Below are 25,110 nucleotides of genomic sequence, written 5' to 3'. Positions count from 1 at the left end.
ATCCCCTAGGGTTTGCCTGTTTATTCTCATAGCTGGTTTTCATGAGGATATGCTAAATAAAAAAGTTAGCTGCATCATTATATAGAAAAGCAGCAAAGTTTAGTGGAATTAAAGTGTCTATTAAATGGTCATTTAGATACCATTATCAATGTACTCAAAGTTTTATGACAAATTGAGTTGATGATTTTAGAATTATCTTAACTTTAGGTTTTTGGTATGCAAGATGTGACAACTGTTAACAAATTTGATGCTGTGCACAAAAAAGATAACAAAAACAATAATTACAAAAATTAAAATTGCAGCTAAAATATTAAAGTGCCTTTTCCTCTTCCTCATCATTATTTTTAGTACCATGAAATCAAAAAGATATTATCTAAATCCTTTAAACATATTGAAACATGCTCATTTATTCATGTGCTTTTATTTATTCAAGGCTTTCTTTTTTTCCTTATACTTGTACAATACTTGACTGCTAGAAGGACTATAAATACAAATAAGCATTACAGTATTTTTTTCTTTGTAATTCAACAGCCAAATAGTTTACATAATTAATTATTCATTTCAATGCAATTGAGCATGAATGTGAAGCTGAAATAAAATATGAATAAAATTGTATTGTCAACTAACTCATGAGCAAAAGGCTCAGGGCTTACCAAATCCTGCTCTGTACAGTAAATTAACTCTCAGTCAGTAAAACTTCTTCAAATGGAAAGGGTAATGATAAATTGTTTTAAGTATGTACATAGGTGCAGGGACTCCTAATAAAATAGCTTGACCCAATAATGTTCAAAAAACTGCTGATCTCAATTGAGCAGAAAGACTGCCAAACTTAAAATTCATTCACAGGGCGATTGAGTCTCCTATTTCTATCATAGACCCATGATAGAAAAACTCTATTAACTTTTGTGTATATTAAAATGACTACTTATTCTATGTACTTGCTTATAAAGTAATGTAAGTTCAAAGCCATCAGAGATACATAGACACATTTAATTATAGATAATTATTAACTTAGGATGAAGACTAGTTTTTTGGACCTAGGTGAATCCATAATACACTGGAAGTAATAAATTACTTCCTGGATTTATAAAATGAAAAAGAGTACAGTATAAAATTTGCACAACCTTATATAATTAAGAACTAATTTCAAATCACATTTAAATATTAGACTTAAAGCTTTTATATATCTTAAGTAGATACTGAAAAAATGAAATTAATTATTCTGGATTTCATAGACTAAATAACCTCAATTTCACATTAATATTTGAGGTCACTTTTAAAAAGAGATTCTATTTTACCAGTTTCATGGAACTAACTAGGAAAGCTATAGCTCCATGACACTAATAGTTTTTCAATTAACCGTGTTTTTTTAATAAGTGAAATTAAATAACAGTCCTTTTTAAATATTTTTATGATCTAATAATATATTCCTAATATCTTGCTTGCTTTGCATATTTATAATATGAACAGTCTTACATAGATTTAAAACAATTGGATTTAGTTAAACAAATTAATAATTGGGTACTTCTCTAAATTATTCAATTTAAATATTTGAAATGTCTCTAAAGAACTAGTAAACAAAATGCCTCCAGTTGAAGTATAAACAAGGTAGAATCTTCTGTTTTCTGGAACTTTTTAAACACTTAGCTCTTTCTTTCTATTTTTGAGAGAAAAAAAATATACAGACTCTAGTTTGGATGCTGGGAAGATAGTTCCAGGCTACCACAGGTATTTGCTCCTTTCCTGCAAATCAGTAATGATGATAACCTAGAATCAAGAGAAAAAATAAACATGAATTTCAGAAAATCAGGTAGCATCCAAGCACTGGGATAAAGCTCTTGTGGATATTAAGACTGTTTTAAATTAATTTATGTGTGGGAATTAAGCTGCTGCAGCCCAGATAAAAGAGATTTAGGTAGTATATTTAACAATGAATTGGAGGAAAACTTTTTCAAACATTTCTCCTGCCTCTCCTCCATGTTCCCTGTGACAAGCTTGGCTGGTTTCCTCCAGGTAATATCAGTGTAGCACAGAACCTATGCTTGGATGACAAGTTGACCATAGCATTTAATGAACAGCTGCCCTCAGGTGTTCACTGTCCCAGCTTCTTATGTAAGGCTACTGGGCTGCTGGAATTCACATCCTGGAAACATCTTCCTCCCATTGCTGCTTCTAAGTGCTTAAACTTTATATCACTTCTAGGAGGTTGCAGGTTCATTCACCTGGTTTATTATGGTTTCCTCCTTGTAGATCTTCTATACAGCAGAGGAAGAAGAAAGACTCATTTTCTCTCCAACCCACCCCTCCCCCACAAAAAAACACATTATAGACATTGCACCTCCTAGAAGTTACCTCCTATCTTATGGGTGGAATTCAGTCACTATGTTGTACCCATGGCTGCACAGTTGCAAGAGAAGCAGGGGGAGAGAGCATGTGTAAAAACATACATGCACACATAGATATGTGAATCATACTTTATTTTCTGAGAAAACTCATGCCCGCTAAAAATTGAAGGCTTAATTATTCAGGAAAAAAAAAACCATATTTTCTGAGTTTCAACTAAACTTTCACCCAATGTCCAATTCATTGATTTGCCAAGTATCCCCGTACACATATCTCATATTTTCAAGGAATGTAAATTCTCCCTTTCCTTCTATTAAAAAGCATAGAACCTCCATCATTTGCTGCCTGCAACTCAAAGTTTAGCCTCTTTGGGTCAAATGTGAACTTCTTCAGCTTATCTCCTTGTAGCATATCACATGCACAATTCTGTATTAAATACTGCAGGAAAAGATCATTTAGCAGTGGAAAGAACAAGATATGTCATACATAGTCACTAGTCAATTGCAAATCCCAGATCAAACAGAGTCCCAGAGACTGTTTTTCAAGACACAGAGTAAGTCCCTCCGTTGGCTCAACTATCTGTAACTAGTTCATTCTCTGGGAAGTTTTTCTTATACCTTTCTTGCATGAATACATCTAAGCCATCATTTGGAGAACATGCATTTGGGGGATCTGAAAGATTTTCACAGTCTGGTTTCTGCAGATACTAATTCAGCAGCCTGAAATTTCAAAATGCTACAAATGAGGTCTGAAGATTATGTTGATAACAGATCAAACTCAAAAGTCTGTCGTGTCTGTAACCATTGCATTGTGAAATGCATACAAACTCAAATGAGGCAATATCTTTCCAATATTTGAAAACCAATCTGTTTCAACTAAGAAATCACACACATGGTCAATGAACAAATGAAGTTTCAACATATAACTTTGCTATATCATTGTTATCTAACTTGTTGATGAAAATATCAACTAACTTTCATGTCAGTTAATGCAAGCATACATGGTCTACTGAGCAAGTTTGGAATGTATTACCAAAAAATATATCACTCTGGCTTACTGACAGTTTTGAGTTCAACATTCAGAGCTCCAACCAGTAGATACAAGAAAACTTTCTGATCTTCCTTCTTTTGTGAAAAGCAGAAAATGAAATTCCATATGAAAGTGTTCTCCTTATAAAAGAAGGAAAAATAACCTTCTTATAATTAAGGAAGCAAGCAGAGACTGAGGACAATATGTACAAACAAAACTTGATAAACTTATTCTTAACTTCAAAATGACTTCTTCACCCAATTAACTATCCTAACCCAAAGGTCCTTTATCTTGACAATTTTTCACAGTTTTATCACCAGTCTTCAAATCTGTGTCATTGGATTTTTCTTTTCTTATGAAGGCTCTTAGGCCACATAAAACCTGTGTTGAATAAATGCTATATTATTTTAATTAGGAGATCTAGCATAAAAACTCTAAGAGGATTACCTCTTAGAGTTTACTGTGCCTTTGAGAGTTTGATCAAAATCAATAGCATTCAGAAAGAATCAATTGGCCACTGAGCCAAATGCTCAGCCCTATTTTATATTTTATTTAGAGACAGAGTCTCACTGAGTTGCTTAGTGTCTTGCCATTGCTGAGGCTGGCTTTGAACTCACAATCCTCCTGCCTTAGCCTTCCAAGTCCCTGAGATTAATGGTGTAATAATAATAATAATAATAATAATAATAATACATGCATTTTGACCTTTTCTATTTACATGTCCTTAGTATAAGTTGTTATTTCATGATTTCTTTCCTAGGGAATTGAATTCATTTCTCAATGGTTTTTGCTCCTTCAGCTTTTATCTCTCCCCTGCGCACACACAGCAATCAGAGGAAGCTTTATTAACAACAAATAAAATCACAGTTTGTCTCTATTGACAGCATTCCAGGATCCTGGACTCATCCTTAGCAAGACTCCTGTCTTTATTTTTTCACAGGAACTTTCATAGACTGGCTGCAGTGCACGGCTGTAATGTCATCTCCTCTTCTCACACCTCTGCTCACTAACTCCAGCCAGCCTTTGAACTGGCCAAAAGCAGTTCCTATGCTCCTACTGACCTTTAGTCTTGGAAAGCTCTTTTTGATCTGTGTTTGATTCGTATGTTCTCCATATTCATGGTGAAAGTCAATGCAGTGTTCTCAGAACAGCCTTCCTTGTAACCCATAACAAAATCAGCCACTTTCTAATGTGTTGTTTTCTTCATTGTATTTAATAGTAAATATAATTATTACATAGTTATCTTATGCATCTGTGCATGACATATTTTAGTAAAGTTATACTCCAACAAAGGGTAAAACCACTCAAAGTTAAAATGGATTCATCCTATCTATCTGGTTCATTGTTGTATCTTCAGATCCTACATAAACATAAGGCAATCATAGGTCCTCCTTTCAGGAGACCCACAATATTATTCGGAGTGACTATGAGCAAAGTTTAAAGTTTAAACTTGCTTAGCTTTCTTAAAGCCATACAATCCTGTGACTAGGTTCTTGACAATTCTATGTAAATGAAAGTATTCTCCAAAACATCTGGATTTACTGCTCACAGAGAGCTAATGTGGATGGGATGAGGGTTTTCTGTTATTCTTTTTTCTCTCCTTCCCTTCACAAAATAGAATTGTACATCACTGAGCATCAGCAGTCAACTTGGATGCAGATGGCCTTGAAAAAAGAAAACTACATGCTGGGATGGTGAAGGAGAAAGGCAAGGTTCCCTGTGACCATCAGGTACATTGTCGCACAGGCTCGTTTGCTTAAAGGACATTCTTTTTTCATAAGAGAAGAATAAAGATCTATCCTAAGATTACAATTGGTTTTCATTGCTGGGTGAAATTCTTAACTAGTTAACTAAATAATTACTATAATGGGATAAAAATCTTAGTTAAAATTAGAAAACTGCAGCTCTGATTTAATTATTTAAGCTTTTTTATAAAATTGGACATAGATTTCAGAACAGAGAGGGGAAAATACAGTTTTTGTGTCCCCTTTTCTTTCCCTCTTGGTACATCTTGATTCAGTGAAGTACACCTTGAGTAAGCCAGCATGATATATTATTAACCAAGTCCATAGTTCATTCTGGTTTACTCTCTGTCTTGTTTATTCTGTATATTTTAACAAATGTATAATGTATGATCAACACATTTTGAAATAGAGCATTTAATGAAAATAGACAAAACTATTAATGGAACAAAATGAATGCCATATTGGTTTACTTGTGTTTATAGTATCTGGTACCTCCCCTTAGTAGAATATATGCCCCTTAGGAATAAGTTTCTTGTGAGTTTGTGTTGTTTCTGTAATGCCTAGATTCAGTTTCCTGTATGGAAAAGATGCTCAGTAAATACTTTTGAATATGCAGATATGAACGCTGAAACACGTTTTGTAAATTCTTGAATTACAGTTGATACTCCATAATATAAACCAAAATGAATAATGTATTAAAATCTATTAAACTATAGTTGTTATAAATATCAGAAATTTGGGGATGGTAGGAAGAAAAAGAGGGAAAAAATAGAAGCAAATGGGAATTTGTTTATAATGTTTAAGCACATTTTTCTAGTACAAATACAAATAGTGTACTGCTTTAAACATTTTTGTTGGAGGATGAGGTAAACTTTTATAAGAACTGAAAAAAAAATAGTGAGTACTTGCTTTGATTTGGATCTAGAGTGTGCCTCAAAGGCTCATGTGTTAGAAGTCTGGTTTCCAGCTTGTTCCTGGGATGTGGTAGAAACTCTAAGAGGTGGGACCTAGAGAGAAGTCTTAAGATCTATCGGGACATGTCCTGAGAAGGGATACTGGGAACCCATACTCTTCCTTTGCCTTTCTCTCTTTTACTCCTTACTAATGAGATGAACAGTTTTGCTTCCCCATGCCAGTCTACCATGATGTGTTGCCAATAATAACAGGGCCAACTGATCAGGGAATAAATGGTCTGAAACTATAAGTCAAAATGGAAATTCAGAGCTCCTTATAAATTGATTATCTCAGGTACTTGATACAATAATGGAAGGCAGACTATCACAATCTCTAGTAGGTATAAAAATATGATGAAACTAGTCTGAAGAGGTCAGTGTTTCGGGGCTCTAAAAGACAAGAATGACACTCAATAAACTTCTAAAGTTGGGTAACATGAGAGAAAGTTATGGGGAAAAGTTACAGAACAGGAGCAAGAGACAGCGTGGAAATCAGATATAGAACACTGAGACTAGAGAGAAAAGATACAGAAAGAGAAACAAAGAACTCTGTATTTCTCTCTCTCTCTCTCTCTCTCTCTCTCTCTCTCTCTCTCTCTCTTTCTCTCTTTTTAAATTAGATGACATATACAGACAAGAGCTTTGACAAGATATAAAGGACTTGAGGCACTTAATATCTCTGACATTTTCTCATTCTCTTGTTCATTTGCAGGTATCATTTTTTTGTGGACTACTTTTAAACTGGGAAGGAAGATACTCTATTGACATAGCCAATAAGATTCAACCGCTCTACGATACAACATAGGGCAGAAAATGTAGTAAAAAACAGAAAATGTCCTTTTCATTCTTTATGCTTGTCTGTCCAAAAACATTCTTGTTCTCTGAGTGTACATTTTGTACCCAGAAAACAACAACAACAAAAAGCCAACAACAATAGCAACAACAACAAAACACTCACACACAATCTATTTGCAGCTATGTGAAATAGGGGAAGCAAAACTGTTCATCTCATTAGTAAGGAGTAAAAGAGAGAAAGGCAAAGGAAGAGTATGGGTTCCCAGTATCCCTTCTCAGGACATGTCCCGATAGATCTTAAGACTTCTCGTTAGGTCCCACCTACTTGAAAAATGGGTCAAAGTCTCAGCTGAAGCATAAAATTTGAACCATCATTAGGGTCCTTAACAAAAGTAGTAAATAAAAAAGAGAAAGAATGTATAGAGTTACATAAAACATAGTAATTTATGCTGATTATAAGTCTTGAATTGGTATTCATAGCTTCTTTTTCTACCACATACTGTTTACTTTAGTCTAAGAACTTAGAAAGAGCATGATTCCTTATCTGTCTAAACGACCAAACTTGCTATAACTTCTGAGTGCTTTCTAGCATAATATTATATTGTTTCAATACATCTCCATTTACAAGAAATACTAGGTAAGAAAATGAAGAGGTGCACTGGTGAATGTCCTGGATTCCAGCCATGGTCCTCTTGGTACCAACGTATAGCAGAGACACCAAGGTGTGATAAGACAAGAAGATATATCAATTCCCAAGACTGATCCCATTGCTATATTCCATGGTGGAAGCATTTCTCCCTTATACAATAAAGCTTCAGACCCCTGAAATGTAGAAGATCCTTTAATAGAACAGAAAGAAGGACTGTTTCAACCTTGTTTCCATAGTCTGTGGATCTGTATTTCTGTCTTTGGAAAAGACAGCCCCATATATTGGCTACTGGATTTGTTATAAACTGAATTATTTAGGAAAGTGCTGCAATTTTGTAGGGAGTTGTCTGCCAGCTGGCATTGAAACTGAGCATTCTGTGGGTCATAACATAATTCTGTCAAACCAGCTGCTTTTGTATTATGGAGCACATGCTAAAATGATTCTGTGAGTCTGATCCCTTATCTGTACCCCTTTGTCAAACAATCTGTCCCTTCACTAGAAATGATGTTTAAATGGGAAGTCATGGCAATGATAAGACCTTCTGGCAAAAGCCCTGTGGGCAGAAATCTCTATCCCCTATTGGGGAAAAAGTCATTGCCTTCTTCATGAGAAGAAGTCCTGTTTAGCATGTTCATTCCCCCCTTTGGGTAGACTCCTAGATAAATGGCCAAATATTGGTCCAAAATGTAATAAATAAAGTTATGGCCACATTATTGTCTTTTGCTGTAAAAAGTACTCAGTCTCATTTGAATGTATCTATTAAAGTAATCTGGCTTATATCTGAGAAGTGAGTGTAGGTCATTTAGATTTCTATGAACTAGATTTGGTTACACTGTTTCATATGCACTAAGCATCACCTTACCAGGATATCAATCCTGGTATTTTCAGACACCCCTTACTCAATTCACCTTTAACAATGATAAATACCAGGGCCAAGACCAGTAAAATCACAACTGCAATCAATCATATTTAAATTTATTATTTTGTTTTAGTGATGGAAAGCATATCGCGGGAATCATGTTCCAATTCTGTACATAGAAATGTCAGCTAATAATAAATAATATGGAAGAGTACTCAAGGAAGTAGCAGTCTACTTCAGATTAACTATGTGATTAGTGTATGTTGTTGTGTGTGTGCTTATGTGTGAATGAAATGAAATGTATCTGTTCATGTGCAGGAAACTATTTGTGTCTAAATCATACATATTATAAAAATGTATATATGTATACATACATATATATACATATATGTGTGTGTGTGTGTGTGTGTGTGTATGTATGTATATATATTTTTTTCCAGTGGAAGATAATTTGTGTATGTGTGTAATTACATGGTGGTGTCTTTTTACCTGGTTATTTTCAGGCACCTTTGCAATAATTATTAGAGCTATCTTGTTCAGAAATTCTTTCCTTCTTGTTCCATCATGATTGTGGAGACGCCTCCTAACATTGATATTCTGTGAAACTGCTCATGTCTGATAGAACATATTGCATGATACCTGCTTTCTTTCATTTGCCAACTAAATTAAGGAGCTTTTCTCTTCCATTAACAATTATCCCTTTTGGCTAAAGGGCTGCTGAAATCAGCCTGGAGCATGTTAATTTGTTGATAAGTTACACTTGGTTTTCAAGATTCAAGATTCTGTTATGTTGTTAAAGTATTTAACATGACAATGATTCACATTGTTTTTGTTCTTCTGAACAGAATGCCCTGGTCATATATAATGCACATAGTTACAGGAATGCAGGACTTATTAGACCATGTAACCGGCTGTGAAGTTAAGGCCTCCACTAAAATTCCAATCATAAAAATAAGCCCCAACATCAAGTTGGGTCATTGTTAGCAACTATAAGCCTTTTACTTTATAGAACTCACATATGTCCATGGTTACATATGTGTGTAAATTTCATGGAGCACAATTCTTTGAAGAAGAATCAAGGCATTCATGTTAGTTTTGACAATTTGGACATCTGTGCAAACTAATTTTAGCATCTCCAAAACACAGCTACTGTAACTCATAACTTTTTCCAGGACCAGAAACAGAACATATACAACATTTTCTTTTGTCTTAGTCACTTTGTTTTTATTAAAGACCCAGAAGCAAAACAATGTTATTTTCCCATTTATCAACAATCTATTAAAAAAATGAATAGACCTCCAAATAAGAATTTAAGAAGCCAAGTATGCTTGTATTTATATTAGCAGTTGTTTTTTAAGTGTTTTAACTTCATAAATTAATGAGATGTTTCCTTTGACAAATACAAATTGTATTCCATTTATGTTAAATCTAATTTACCCATTTTTAACTTATGTTACCCATAAAAACCCAAGATCTCAGACGAAACTTCTTAACAGTTTAATTAATATTTCCCTGCAGATGAATAATCCTAGAGGCAATAAATATTAATTTTAACCATTTTATAGAAACTAAAACTACATTGTTTGGTGGAATACCTAGAGAAATTAGTGACATCCTAGTTTTATCTATTTAAATAACTTTAGTCATGTGAATTGAAAGTCATTTGGATTCATTTTATTATAAATTTATGAGTATTCATTTCTCTTTATGCTATTTTTGGCAGCATACACGATATAGACACAAGCACATATATAGATGTAGCATACAATACACAGGTGTGCACAAATATACATTGAACTTACAGAAAACAAGTATTTATAACTTTTCCCAGGTAATAAATTCCCATAGGTAGAAAAAAAAAAAAGGAACTATAGATGTTTAGGACACTCTCAAATTTAAACCTTAGAAAATTAAAATTAAACCTATCACAGGTTTTTCCAGTATAACTCATGAGTTGGAGACATTAGGAATAGGAGTAGAATCTGTTAGTAGAATCTGTTAGAAATCAAAGATTGACTTTGCCACGTGTCCGCCATGGGGGAGGATTCACTCTCATTATCTCCTTTGCTTAATCTTCCTATTTAGGTTTCTTCAAAGGAGAGACTTTCCTTTCTCAGAGTGTGTAAGAGTTCTCCTTTCAATAGTTGTTCTGTGAATAAAGACAGTAGAAAATAGAGTTCTAGAATCCCAAGTTAGACAAAACAAGACTGATTGGTGTAGGACCAAAGGTAAATTCACAGGAAAAAGCTTGAGCTCAGAAGACGACAGAAGCTTTGAAAAAACTGACACACCCATAACTAATAAAGAACACATGGAATATCTGTGTGAGACCAGAGTGTGCATTTGGATCACTTTAGATTCAGCCCAGTTATTGAAAGTATAGAGGAGCCCATTAAGTCCTCAGTAAATGTTTTCAAGGAGAAGAAAACTTGTACATGTGGGATTATTCCGTCTTTCTTACTGTGCTCATCCAGGAACACCAGGCTTCTGCAGATTTCTAACATCAGGTGTCTATATGAAGTCTGCTGAGCAGGATCCAGGCATTCACATTCTTCAGAGAAATCAATGGCCACATCAATGATGGTTCAATTTCCTGGCTTTTAGGCTGCTCAGAGTTCTGCCAATGGTTCTTTCAGAACCTGTATAGCACAGAAATCTGGGAATCCTGAGCATAGGAGAGGAAATCTGGAAAGGAATTCAGAGAATGGTGGTCTCCAGAGACAAAGACCATGTCAGAATGTGGCAAAACCTATGCAACTTTTGCAGTTGTATTATTGAAATTGTAGCTTAAATATTGTATATAAGGAGTGATTTAGTAATATTTCCTGGAAGTTCTTCTCAATATGTGATTCTTTCCTCATTTTTCACATATCATTTTAAAAGAGGAAAATATTTGGCACTAATTTTAGATGCAGGAAAGCCTCTAACAATTGTCCCAAATAAATAGGGTAGATGTGTATGCTATAGGTAAGGTAAGACAATCCAGTCTGAAGATGACATACCCTATGGGCACAGAAAGAATTGGATCTATGAGTACTGTTTATTACTATGAGACCAAATCAATTACTGGTATTTTAATAGGGAGAAAAATCCAAGTGGATATTAAAAAAACACCTTTAAATTAGTTTTAAAATTTCTGAATGGAAGAAACTGGCTGCTATACCAAGGACACCTCCAAAATCTGTTTCCTGTGGTGAAACATTTTCTATTGACGGTTCTGTTTTTTTAATGAAAATATTTTCTGAGTGTGAATGGAGGTGAAAATCCAATTTTAATGTTGAAGCTTAAAGTTAAAAATAATAAGGCAATTTATAAATGAGAAGGGACATGTAGAAGGAAAAAAATACCTTCTGAGCTTCTGAGTGGTGAAAAGAACTAGCAAATTTCTCATCAGACATACATGGAAGGTAAAACTTTGAATATTATTGGATTTGAGGCACAAACTATTGTCTGAGTGAACCAAAAGAGAGTTTTTTTTAGGTGACAGAAGAAGATGGTATGTGATCAAGAGTATATGGAGAAGTAATGCCACCGAGAGAGGCCAAGTGATCACAGTGAAGCAGCAAAATGTCATGGTAAGTATAACACCTAGTAATGCAAAGACAATAATCAAGTTCACTCACAGAAAGTCAATTTAATTTTATCATTTGGATATCAGCTCTCTACCTTGTCCCATTATCTGTTTGATATGAGATTGTTGAGTCATCACTCATCTCCTGAGTTCTGTCTACTTCTAGAGGATTTCTACAAGTACTCAACCTAAAATGTCTCACAGGAGCAGGAATACAACAGTCCAGATAAAGCAAAGATGTGTTTAATAGACAGAAGACCAAGGATGAGTATGCTCAAGTTTTACAGCTAGTTGCTAAAAATACATTTAAAGGATGGTGTCCATTAAGATTAACAGGTTTTTCCTGATGTCTCTGACAGGAGATAAGCTTCCATGTTCTAGGAAATGCAACTACTTCTTGGGTGGATTAATTTGGAAAGGCTGGTGATATCTGTTGATGACTATACTGTGTTTTTTCCAGAATTTAGTCACATAATCTTGTAAAAAATAACAGGTAACAGAATTGAAATTTCAAATACAGTTCACCAGAGGGAGTGAACCACCAATTCTACAGAATGTCTCATATTAAATATTCCTCTTTGAGCACATATGAGGCCTTGTGTTTGATCCCTATAACAAGGGGGGAAAACCTCTCTAAAAAAGAAAAACAAAACAAACTCCCATTTATTTCCAATTCTAAACAATTATGGTTGATGTTGGTAGTACACACACACACTCACACACATTTACATTTATACTTACTTGTATCTATAAATGTTAATGCATATGTTCGTACACAATTGTGTTCATATTTTTTTTTTCAAGAGAGAGGGAGAGAGAGAGAATTTTCATATTTATTTTTTAGTTACGGGCAGACACAACATCTTTGTTTTGTATGTGGTGCTGAGGATCGAACCCGGGCCACAAGCATGCCAGGCGTGCGCTCTACCGCTTGAGCCACATCCCCAGCCCCCAATTGTGTTCATATTAAACTATATAATATATATGGAAGTTCAAACTATACTATACCTTAGAATTTACACAGATTGTATTCTATGTGGAAGTTAATTCAAGGAATTTTAGCTCAAAAGTTCTACATTTTCTTGTTTATATAGTGAATTCAAAATGATCAACAGTATCTGATTCATTCTCTTATGGAGTTCAATCTTTTGAAGTATCGCTCTATGTGTGGCTTTTCTTTTTAATCCTTGGAAAGGAAAAATCATTCTTTTCAGTCTCATAAATGAAAATGTTGCAATACATAAAGATATCAATGAAAATATTTTGTTAGACAAGATGTAGTGCTTAGTATAAAGCCATGCTCATAATAAAGATATGTTTTGAAAAATCTCTGCTTTGCCTGTACCATGAAATACACTTGGAAATTCAGACACCAGGGGATTAGATCCAGTTCTCACCTCTGCTATTTATTTCTTAGATGTATTTTTGTTGTTATTGTTAGCATGGAATTTTAAGGGAGGCTAATCAGTGACACAGAGAAAAATTTGTAAGTCAAAATTTAACCTTGAACATTGAACATTGATACCAGTTTTAGAAAGGTTTTTCAATACTGATGCGCTCAGACACTGCTCAGAGTACATTAGATATACAATAATAGCATGAAAGGAAATGGAAACTTAGATAACAAAGTGAACCAAATAGACTTATCTTTGGAGTAGAAATATGAAAGTCAGTATTTCAGGTCTTTAAATATTTATATAAATTACTGGACATTTGTTCTAAACTCTTAAAAAATGTGATTTAAAAAAAGATTAATTCTCCTTTAGCCATGATATTTTTTCAAAATAAGAAAATTTGGAATAGTTTCTAACTAAATGTAATAAAATTTATAATATTTTTTCTGATAAACATAATTCAGTAGGAAATTTTTATTAGTGAACATATTTAAAAATTGCTAGAATCAGCCTGGAAGAAATAAAAGCATGAAGAATATTAAAATTTTAGCAATTTATTAAAATCTAACATTTCATAAAGAAAAAAAACTTTAAAAATAAAATTTGCAAAATTCATTTTTCAATCAATGATGAGAAAAGGTAAATGGACTACTAGCCATACTCTATCAAACATACATTTACAAATAAAATTAATTTTGAAAATGTCAATGAAAATTTGTAGAAGTTAAGGTATGAACAAAGAAATTGTAATATTATTATAAGCAATTATTATATTATTACAGACAAATATAGAAGTATGTGATTTTTCACCCTTTACAGAAAAAAAAAGAATGAAATCTTACATTTTTTTTCTATAATTTTCACTTTTTTACATTTATATATTCACAATTATTGGTATTATTATGTATATGAACTTATGTATAATAAGAGATAATTACATATATTCTGTGTATTATTGTTTTCACTTCATAATAACTAAATATAATTTTGTTTTGAGGTTAATTTATCAGGTGACTAAAAATCATTCTTACTATATATGCCACTGACTGTAAAGATATTTTAATTAATAAGTTTTTTTTGTTTGTTTATAGAACTGAGGTTCAAGAAGAGAAAACTTGATTGGATAAGTTTCCAAAAGTTGGTAAATTTTGGTATTGTAGAAAATGTTCAGTCAAACTCATATATTTACAAAGTTAGTTTTGGTAGTGGATCTAGGAAAACTTTGGATAGTTCATAATTCCTTCGGATTGAATACTTTGGGGGGATAATACCGTGTCTCAAATCATGAGTTTTTCCTAGCAGAATTTCAATGTTTCTTTAACTCTTTTATTCTTTGTTAGGTTAGGATTTTAACAAAAATTCACTTATAGAACTTTGCTGGATTTTTTGAGAGATAGCAAAACATCATTTATGTATTATGCTAAAGAAAAGTCAAAAGTAAATGTTCTATCATGAAGTCTTGATTGGGAATTTAACATAATAACAGGGGGGTTCATTAAACCATAGAGGCATATCAATCCAGAACTGTCCTTGATTCCTTCAGGAAAAAGCAAACAACTATTGATTGTGTAGATCTAAGTGAACACAAAGGAAAGAAGGACAGAAATCTACTTGTCAGCCAAAGAAGGGTTGCCAGCGGAACTACAAAAAGAAGACAAAAATTATATTTGAGTTAATACCCATAGAAAGTAAAATATAAAAAGCTTGTTGGAAAACTCAGAAACCCAGGAAACTTTTAACAGTCCCCATCAAGAATGTTAAAGACACAGTGAAAAGGATTTTAAGTCCATTTGCTATGAAATAGCATAATGATAATAATCTTCCATAATAATCTTCAGTCCTTTCTCGGTTTTGGGTAGAGTTGATGTACTAATGCTTCATGGATGAAAGAGTACTGGTGTATTTCTAGGGAGTATTTCTGAAGAGCTTTTGACTTCAGCAGAAAATCTATAGAAGCTTCTCCCTATTAAGCTTTCTGGAGTGGTGTCACAGACAAGTAACATATGTTGACTAGTAAGAGGGCCAAGAGTTACAAGGAGAGTTCAAGAGGCACTTTAAATTTCTATCTCCTGAAGTAGGCTTATGACTCATAGTTAGCTGTCCAAAAACAGGTTGCACCAGAGCTCTAATTTATGTGTAGTAAAAACTCATTCATCCTTGTTTTCCAATAATCATCTGTCATCGGGCCCTACCATCCTGTGTGGAATGCATTCATGTTCCCTTGTCAAAAGGCTTGTATTGTTTCTAGGATGTGACAATGTTCCACTGGTCATTTTATTCATGATATCAGCAGGTGTTCCTGTTGAAAATATTTTATTTAGTTAGTGAGTTATTTTTCTAATATCCCTTAAGGAGGGAGCATATCCATTAAGTCATAAGCCTATAATTTTTCTTTTGTTATATTAAAAAAAAAAAAAAAGAAACAGACTTTTCTTCCTGATGTGTCTTGGTGTTATTGAGCCAACTGCTGTAATTCCTGCAGTGAAGCAATCTGCTGGCTTAACTTTTGTTTACATACCAGAACTTCAATTTCTGATTTTAAGCCATCAACAAGGAGGGGGGTGCGGGGCATGAAAACATGGGCATGGCTTTAGGCTGCCCTAGAGACCATCTCAAGGTTACTGCTAATTCTAGGGACTTGCACTTTTGCTATTTTCAGCAGAATCTTTTTTTAGCAAGACAGACAACCAGGCGTCCTATCTCATGTGCTCTCAGATATACTAATTCAGTGCAGTCCATTTCACTGACTTCAAATGGTATCATGGTGCACTGTTACCAGCTGAGGAGCTCCTTAGCCATGTCAGATTCTTACCCAAATATCATGAATCTTCTTGTGAACTCTACCTTTAAAGTTGTGGGACACATCTGCAATCAAAGAAATTAGACATATATTACCTCAATGCTGCAAATAAGCATCCACCAGAGAATATATGGGGCATTCTGGTAAGAATGCAGTGGGGGAGGGACATCTGACTGACCATCAAGCTATCTTAATACTGTTCATGTAGATAGTGGGAGAGACCATGCCAGAATAAGCATTTTCATTGGAGAAGAAGTAGTAGTCAATCACGTTAGTCAACAGAGGAAGATACTTGGTTATTTTGTGTTTGTATAGTGTACTTTTAGTAACATGTTTAGATAAGATTATGGCATAGTCTTCTCATCTTTTTTTTGTGTGTGTGTGTGTGGTCGTGGAGTAATGCTGTCTAATGGATGGTCTTAAAGCTTTATATTCAACGAAGTATAAAAACAGTTTAGTAATCAGCTGAAGGGGAATTTTCAACCTCACCACTGCTCCCTACTAGCCAAAAGTGTTGGCCTGCATTCTCTTATTAGGTTCTTGTGTCCACTTTCTCTGATATTTAATTACTACCCCTTGTCCTCTATCATTTTGAAATTGTATTATTCTCACTGAGATTATGAACCTGAAACCCATTTTGTACCTCCCACATTAAAACCCATTATGTCCCATTGCTGTTTCTATAGGTGTCTTAAGAAATTTTAGAGGTTTTTGTAGATGTCCAGTATATAAGATGATGGGACACACTGGGTGTGTTTCCTAAATTGCAAATCTCACTTGTGGCTTTTAAAAAAGCAGATATCTGTTCATTGACTCAACAATTAATTTTTTAAATTAAATTTATTTTTAAATGTTATAGGAAAACATGAAATTATACATATTCATGGACTACCATGTATTGGTTCTGATGCATGTGTACAAAATAAGTAATTTTAATGACTTTGAGATTTGTTTTCTACACCCTCCTAAAGGGTATGACTAAACCTGATTGATCAGGCTGAATATAATAGACTTCTTCCCATATTCTTGAGCTTCCAGAGGCCTTCCTGTAGCTGAAACCAAGAGGTGTAACTGATTCTACACCACTTCAGAGTCCAGATTTTAATTAGCCAGCCTAGAATATTATTCACCACTCTGTTGCACATTATCCAATATATGGAATCCTGAGTCCCATCTTAACACGTGTCCCAAATCAAAATTATGGTTTATCTTTGTTTGTTGAATATTCATAGGATTTATCCCAACATACTAAAATTAGTGAATTTTATTTTTTTTTAATTTTTAAATTTTATTTATTCTAATTAGTTATATTTGACAATGGAATGCAATTCAATTCATATTACACAAATAGAGCACAATTTTTCATGTCTGGTTGAAGACAAAGTAGAGTTAAACTGTTTGTGTTTTCATACATGTACTTAGGGTAATGAAGTCCATCTAGTTCCACAGTCTTTTCTACCCCCATACACCTCCCTCCCCCTCCCTCCCCTTTGCCCAATCTAAAGTTCCTCTATTCCTCCTATGCTCCCCCACTCCAACCCCATTATGACTTAGCATCCTCATATCAGAGAAGACATTCAGCATTTGTTTTGGGGGGTGGGGATTGGCTTAATTCACTTAGCATTATATTAGAGAATTTTATTTTTATTAAATTTTTAAAACACCATTAACATACTCATATAATTTTGGGGGAAAAAGTTAAACACCTTTCAGATGGTTTAATAAAATAGACCTAAATTATACAAAAATATAGAGGTATGCAACACACATAAATTTCATCTTCCAGAGAACAATTACATGAATAATTCTTTCATTAGCAAATTTACAGGCTATGTTTTCTGACTGTGATATGATTTTACTAGAAGTCAATTTTTTTAAATAAGTCATAAAAATCTTAGCTATAAAAACTGGAAATATTTTCTTAATCATTTTATCAAGGAAAAGAAACAATTATAAATTACCCTATGGAAAGTCTGACATATTATCAAAGAGAAAGATTAACGCTAAAATGTCCAATTATCTAGAAAATAAATGAAACAGAAAAAGTTTCAGAGAAAATGCATTAACATAAGGGATAGTATGAGCTCTGTTCCTAGAGGAAAATCATATGTTTCCATGCCTTTATTAATTTTAATAAACAATCAGAACAAATGAATTGTCTATAAGTAAGTGATAACAACCCAAAATTAAGTATTTCTGGTGAAGTTTAAATTAATGAACCAAGAAATAATCATCAACAATGAAACTGTTCATTTATTCAGTGGATGTTGTGTAGCACCCACCCTGAGTCAGCCATGCTTCTAGGCCTTGGGAAACAGTTTGAATCCGAAGAAAAATAATGGTGTAATGGATTTCTCATTCTAGTGAGGAGAAACAAGCAAGTATAAATATTAAATAGAAAAACATTTTTTTGAGAATGTAGAGTTTCAATTTTTATTATTCAGTAAATATCTTAAGACTATCTCCAAATGAAATCTGACATCTGTAAGAAGCTGTGTAAATATCGAAAGAAAGTGCATCCCACCAATAAGCAATGTTTTGAAGAACAAATAACCAGATAACTATTGAGAAAGTCTTTTGAGATTTGCAAGTCCTTTCCAGACTCATTAAATCTTTGGAATTTAGAAAAGCAATGAGAGAACTTAAAATAAATCAGAATTAGAAAAAAGGAGGTCCAGATAAGCACTCAAATGAAACTACTAAAATAACTGTAAGAGGTTCTGTGATAGAATGTGCATGCAATGGGGTAAAAATGGGAGTTCATATCCCACTTGAATCAAAGTGTGAAATATGATATATCAAGAACTATGTAATGTTTTGAACAACCTACAATAAAAATTAATTTTAAAAATAAAAAAAGAATGTGCATGCACATGGCAATAAATCCAAAGCACATAATTTCCTAGAAAAGAACAAATTTCCTACGATGACACATTAAAAATAGATCATAATAGAGCAGTAAAGAGAAGATATTGTTAAAGTTTCCCCAGTACCATATTTTAAACAGAAAAAAAGATCAAAGATTTAAACACTTGCTTTTCTTACCTTGAAATTAACAATTCATGTAAAAATGGAAAGATATTTTAAGTGTATTTAAAAATAATTAGATTTAACCTCAAAACAAAATGTTGTAGAAAGCTAACATAAAGAGTGAGAAACTGGCATGGAAAAAATAAAAAGTTCATTCAGATAAATAAAGATCCCACCAAAAGGAGGTAAGATTATCTTTTCTTTTTTGCGGGGGAGGGGGGGGCAGAATCTATCAATAAATAAAACTTGCCTAGTACGTTGCACCTCTAGAAATTCATTCCACTTGTATCTTTCACCAAAAATATAGGGATGAAAATAATCATTGCCATGACACTGTGCTTGCTGCACGACCTACATAGAAATTCATATTGTGGCCCTGAGATTTGCAAAATTAAACACCTTTATTAAGGGGTAAACTTGACAAAAAAGAAACTGAAAAGAAAGCTCAAATGTGTCTTCCGATATGTTGGTAATGAGGGAATTTTTAGGAAAGGGGAAAGAGGAAGCTGCTCATTGATTGGACAGTGGGAAAGGAGTGCTTTACTATTGTCTCGCCCACATGTAGAAGGTCATCATGTCTCTTCACAGGTGGCGTAATTCTTTCTGTGGTGATGCGGCGCTATGTTCTCCACAGAGGGTTTTGAGCTTGAGACATTGAAAGGTCTCTGACTAGAATACCTGGACTCTTCTGCACATTTCCATTCTTAAAAATCTGTTTTCATTTTTTCTTTTTCTTTTTTTTTTTTTGAGTCATCAAGAACTATTTATTAAATCCTTTTCAGTCCTTTTCAGGGTTTCTGAGTCATTACCTATAAGAAGATGCAGCTTAGGCTTAATTTGAGGAGAAAGTAAGAGCTAACATTTAATATTTTTTCATTTTCTTTTTTTTTTCTGTCAACATCTTCGATCTTTTATTTTTTTCTTTTTATTTTCTTTAAATAAATGACAGCAGAATGCATTGCCATTTTTATTACACATATGCAGCATGATTTTTCATACCTCTGATTGTATATAAAGTATATTGACACCAGTTTGTGTCTTCATACTGTTTTCAATCCATCCTTAAGTGAAGTCTTAATGCTTATTTCCTTCTAGCCTGAAGGAAAAATAACACAAGTACTTTGTGGATTAAGGAGTTAGTTTATTTATTTATTTATTTATTTATTTATTTATTTATTTATTTATTTATGTTTGTCAAGTTTCATTAAGGGATTTACATATATCTGGGAGTGGCCAGAACTTAAGCAATTTCTGCAGCATCCAAATCGAATTGATAAATGTATGTGTTTATCATGAAGCTATATGAAAAGTTTATTCATGTGAGCATTCATGAATTATAAATAATTTAAGCATAGTATTCCTAAAACCCATTCTTATGAAAGTGCATCTTATTTGTAGGAAACCAAAGACAATAAATGAAATAAAAAACAAAGTATTTTTATAGATTAACTCTTCAAGGTTGTTAAAATTCTAAAATATTACAAAAAGTGAGATTATGTTGTAGTGGGGAAGGGAGGTAAAAGGAACTTTAAACTTCATCTTTAAATTTTGCAGCTGATATTTTTTATTCAAAAATTCAAATTCTTTATATAACTGCAAAATGCAAGGATTAAAAGGTAATTCTAAATACAATAGGCTAATGCAAATAATTTAAATACCAAAAACATCCCAGACCAGTTTGCTAAATAAAATATGGTGAAAAATCTTCTCATGAAACTCTGTGCTTGTAAATATATTTTTGATTAAAAAAAGCAATGCTTATTTATAAAATACTGTCATGAATATTCCAGTATTTCCTTGTTAATTTTGATAAGAAAGCGCAAGACAGTCCAAATGAGTGACGTGAGGAATTAAATACCAAGCGTGCCTCAGGAATAACTGCTTTCCATGTAACAATCATTTGTGCAGTAACTAGGGAAAGTGTTACTGAATCATTATAATAATATCTGAGTTTCAGAGCTAATTGAAATATTTTGTCTTCCTTGTTTGTCTTTCAGATTTGTGAATATTTTTATTTTCACTTAATATGAAGATATTATTAGTATAGCTGTGGACTTTTAAAAGGATTTTAAACAGGGAACATATAAAAATTGATCATTTTCAACAAATTGCCACATTGCACTTTATTTTTAAAGCTGATTTTGTTCCAATGGACAGAATATCAAAACGTATGATAAAATGAGGCTGGAAGCCTGGAAAGCATTGTTATAATAAATCACCATGCTATTTTTAAGGCAGTGCAAATTGCCCAACCCTGACCTTGTTTTATTAGATTTTCTAAAGCAAGTCAATTGTTCCCAGCAAATAACCAGGTGAGTATAATACCAGGGGTCTCACTTTACAGCGTATATTGAACTGCTTAGTAATATGAACATTTTTGGTTTGAATAAAATCTATCAAATATATAATTTATGATTTGTTATTTAAGATTTTTAGTTTCTTTTGTTATGAAAACATAAAATTATAACTGAAATCAATTATGAAAGATGGAAATTTTATTTTTCTCTGTTGCATAGCATGGACCAGGCTAATGAATGTCTGGCGCAAGAGGCTATTTATGATATACCCAGAATGCTTATCTTGGAGATCATTCTCTTAGTGTTGTCCACATTCATACAGTCAATAATTCATCAAAGGAAAAGAGGAAATATTGATGGTGAAAAGTTTATGCTTTTTAAACACAAAGGGAATTGCATGTGGTTTATTTCTCACCCTATTGGCAGAATGTGGTCATATACTTTACCTAGAACAAAGCTGGACTAAAAGATGATAAACGTAGTCTTTACCTGAGTTTTGTTTTTTGTTTGTTTGTTTGTTTTTATTATGAAAAAATGGTAGAAGAAATATTGGGGATAATTCTCAATCTTCTAAAACTTTTTTATAAAAAACATTCATATCATGTAAGTAGCATAAATTTGGTACTTTGAGATTAGCAATAAGTGTACTCAATTGGCAGAAGTTCAAGAAAATAAAATTAGAAGAGCTCAAAACTAGTTGTCAATATTGTGCATACAATGTACATAAAAACTAGCTGCCTCTCACTTTTCTCCCTATTTATACCTTTCCCCTCTTCTATTTTCCAACTTCTTATTTTAAAACATTTCAACTAATACCCTGCTGAGATAAGTAGGCAAACTACACTATTATAGTAAAAAATGAATTTTTTGGTTAGTTTCCCAGATATAAACCTAGATTTATTGATCCTTTTTAAAAATTATTTTCAAGAAAGTTAGTTTGCTTCTGTAAATGAATACTTCAGTTTAGAAAATAACTTTTTTCTAAGTTATTTGTTCGAAAAAGAGTTACAGATGGCCCTTCAATTCTGTGCATTCATTTCTGTGTTTAATGTTCATTAATATCAATATCTATAGTAATAACTTTAAGAAAGATTTTCTGAGTCTATAAAACAGCAAATTTCACTTTACATTGGGCTTCCACCTCTTCATTTTCAGCAAAACTGAAGACAACTGATTAACATTGAAAAGTAGGTGAACTAAAAAAAAACATAAACTTTGGTGTTGAGTGGGATGTTCCCTAAATGGAGATTAATTCAAATTAAGTAATAGATTTATCCAATATTTCTATTTTCTTATCAATTCCATTTAATTCTTTCTCAAGTTACCAACAGCAAGTTAGAACCAAGGATCATAACATTGGAGTTGTCTGTTTCTCCTTTTATTTCTGTTTCTTTGTTTCAAGTTATTTGAATCCTTTTTATTATGGGTATATACATTAAGTATTGAAGTATTTTCTTTTTAATTATTTTTTATTTATATATGATAGTGGAATACATTAAAACTCATATAATACATGTAGAGCACATTTTTTTCATCTCTCTGGTTGTATACAAAGTATATTCAACCAATTCCTGTCTTCATACATGTACTTTGGATAATGATGTCCATCACATTCCACCATCATTTCCAACCTCCCTTCCCCTCTCACCCTTCTGCCCTATCTATAGTTTTTCTATTCTTCCCATACTTCACCTACTTACCTCACTATGAATTAGCCCTCCTTATATCAGAGAGAACATTCAGCATTCAGTATGGGGGATTGGCTTAGTATTATTTTCTCTAACTCCAACCATTTACCTGCAAATGCCATGAATTTATTATCTTTGATTGCTGAGTAATATTTCATTGTGTATATATGCCACATTTTTTTATCCATATATCCACTAAAGGGCATCTAGGTTGGCTCCACAGTTTAGCTATTGTGAATTGTGCTGCTATAAACATTGATGTGGCTTTGTCCCTGTAGTATGCTGTTTTTAAGTCTTTTGGGTATAGACAGAGGAGAGGGAGAGCTGGATCAAATGGTGGTTCCATTCCCAGATTTCCAAGAAATTTACATATTGCTTTCCAAATTGGCTGCACCAATTTGCAGTCCCACCAGCAGTGTATGTGTATACCTTTTTCCCCACATTCTCACCAATATTTATTGTTGTTTGTCTTCAAAATAGCAGCCATTCTAACTGGAGTGAGATGAAATCTGAGAGTAGTTTTGACTTTTATTTCTCTAATTGCTAGCAATGATGAACTTTTTAAAATATATTTGTTGATTTATTGTATATCATCTTCTGAGGAGCGTCTGTTCAGGTCCTTGGCTCATTTTTTTTTTTTTTTTTTTTTTTTTTTTTTTTTTTTTTTTTTTTTTTTTAGTGCTTAGCTTTTTGAGTTCTTTATATACCCTAGAGATTAATGCTGTATCTTATGTGTGAGGGGTAATGATTTGCTCTCAAATGTAGGCTCTCAATTCACCTCACAGAGAGTTTCTTTTGCTGAAAAAAAAAAAAAACTTTTTAGTTTGAATCCCTTTTATTACATACTGATTCTTGATTTTAATTCTTGTGCCACAGAAGTCTTACTAAGGAAGTTGGGGCCTAATCACACATGAAGGAGATTTAGTGACTACTTTTTCTTCAATTAGATGCAGAGTCTCTGTTTTTATTTCTAGGTCCTTGATCCATTTTGAGTTGAGTTTTGTGCATGGTGAGAGATAGGGATGAATTTCATTTGGTAGTATATGGATTTTCATTTTTCTTAGTACCATTTGTTGAAATAGCTATCTTTTTTTCCAATGCATGTTTTTGGCACCTTTGTCTAATATAACATAATTGTAATTTTGTGGGTTAGTCTGTGTGTCCTCTATTCTGTACCGTTGGTCTGCCAGTCTGTGTTGGTGCCAATACAATGCTTTCTTTGTTACTATTGCTCTGTAGTATAGTTTAAGGTCTGGTATAGTGATGACACCGGCTTCACTCTTCCTTCTAAATATTGATTTTTCTATTCTGGGTCTCGTATTTTTCCATATGATTTCATGATTGCTTTTTCTCTTTCTATGAGGAATGTCATTGGGATTTTGATTGGAATTGCATTAAATCTGTGTAGTGCTTTTGGTAGTATGGTCATTTTGATAATATTAATTCTGCCTATGTGAGAGCAAGGTTGATGTTTCCATTTTCTAAGGTCTTCTTTGATTTTTTTAGGGTTATGTAATTTTCATTGTATAGATTTTTTTTTTTACCTTTTTCATTAAGTTGATTCCTAAGTATTTTATTTTGTTTGAGACTATTGTAAATGGGGCAGTTTTCGTCATTTTCCTTTCTGAGGATTTGTCACTGATATACAGAAATGCCTGTGGTTTATGGGTGTTGATTTTATATCCTGTTACTTTGCTGAATTCATTTGCTAGTTCTAGAAATTTTCTGGTGGAACTTTTGGGTCTTCTAGGTATATAATCATATCATTGCAAATAGTACCAATTTGAGTTCCTCTTTTCCTATGTGTATCCCTTTAATTCTTTTACCTGTCTAATTGCTCTGGCCAGTGTTTCAAGAACTATATTAAATAGAAATTGTGAAAGAGGGCATCCCTGTCTTGTTCCAGTTTTTAGAGCGAATGCCTTCAGTTTTTCTCCATTTAGAATGATGTTGGCCT

The sequence above is a fragment of the Callospermophilus lateralis genome, chromosome 8 (genome assembly GCF_048772815.1).
Source record: "Callospermophilus lateralis isolate mCalLat2 chromosome 8, mCalLat2.hap1, whole genome shotgun sequence".
Taxonomy (NCBI): Eukaryota; Metazoa; Chordata; class Mammalia; order Rodentia; family Sciuridae; genus Callospermophilus; species Callospermophilus lateralis.
This window is presented reverse-complemented; position numbering follows the sequence as displayed.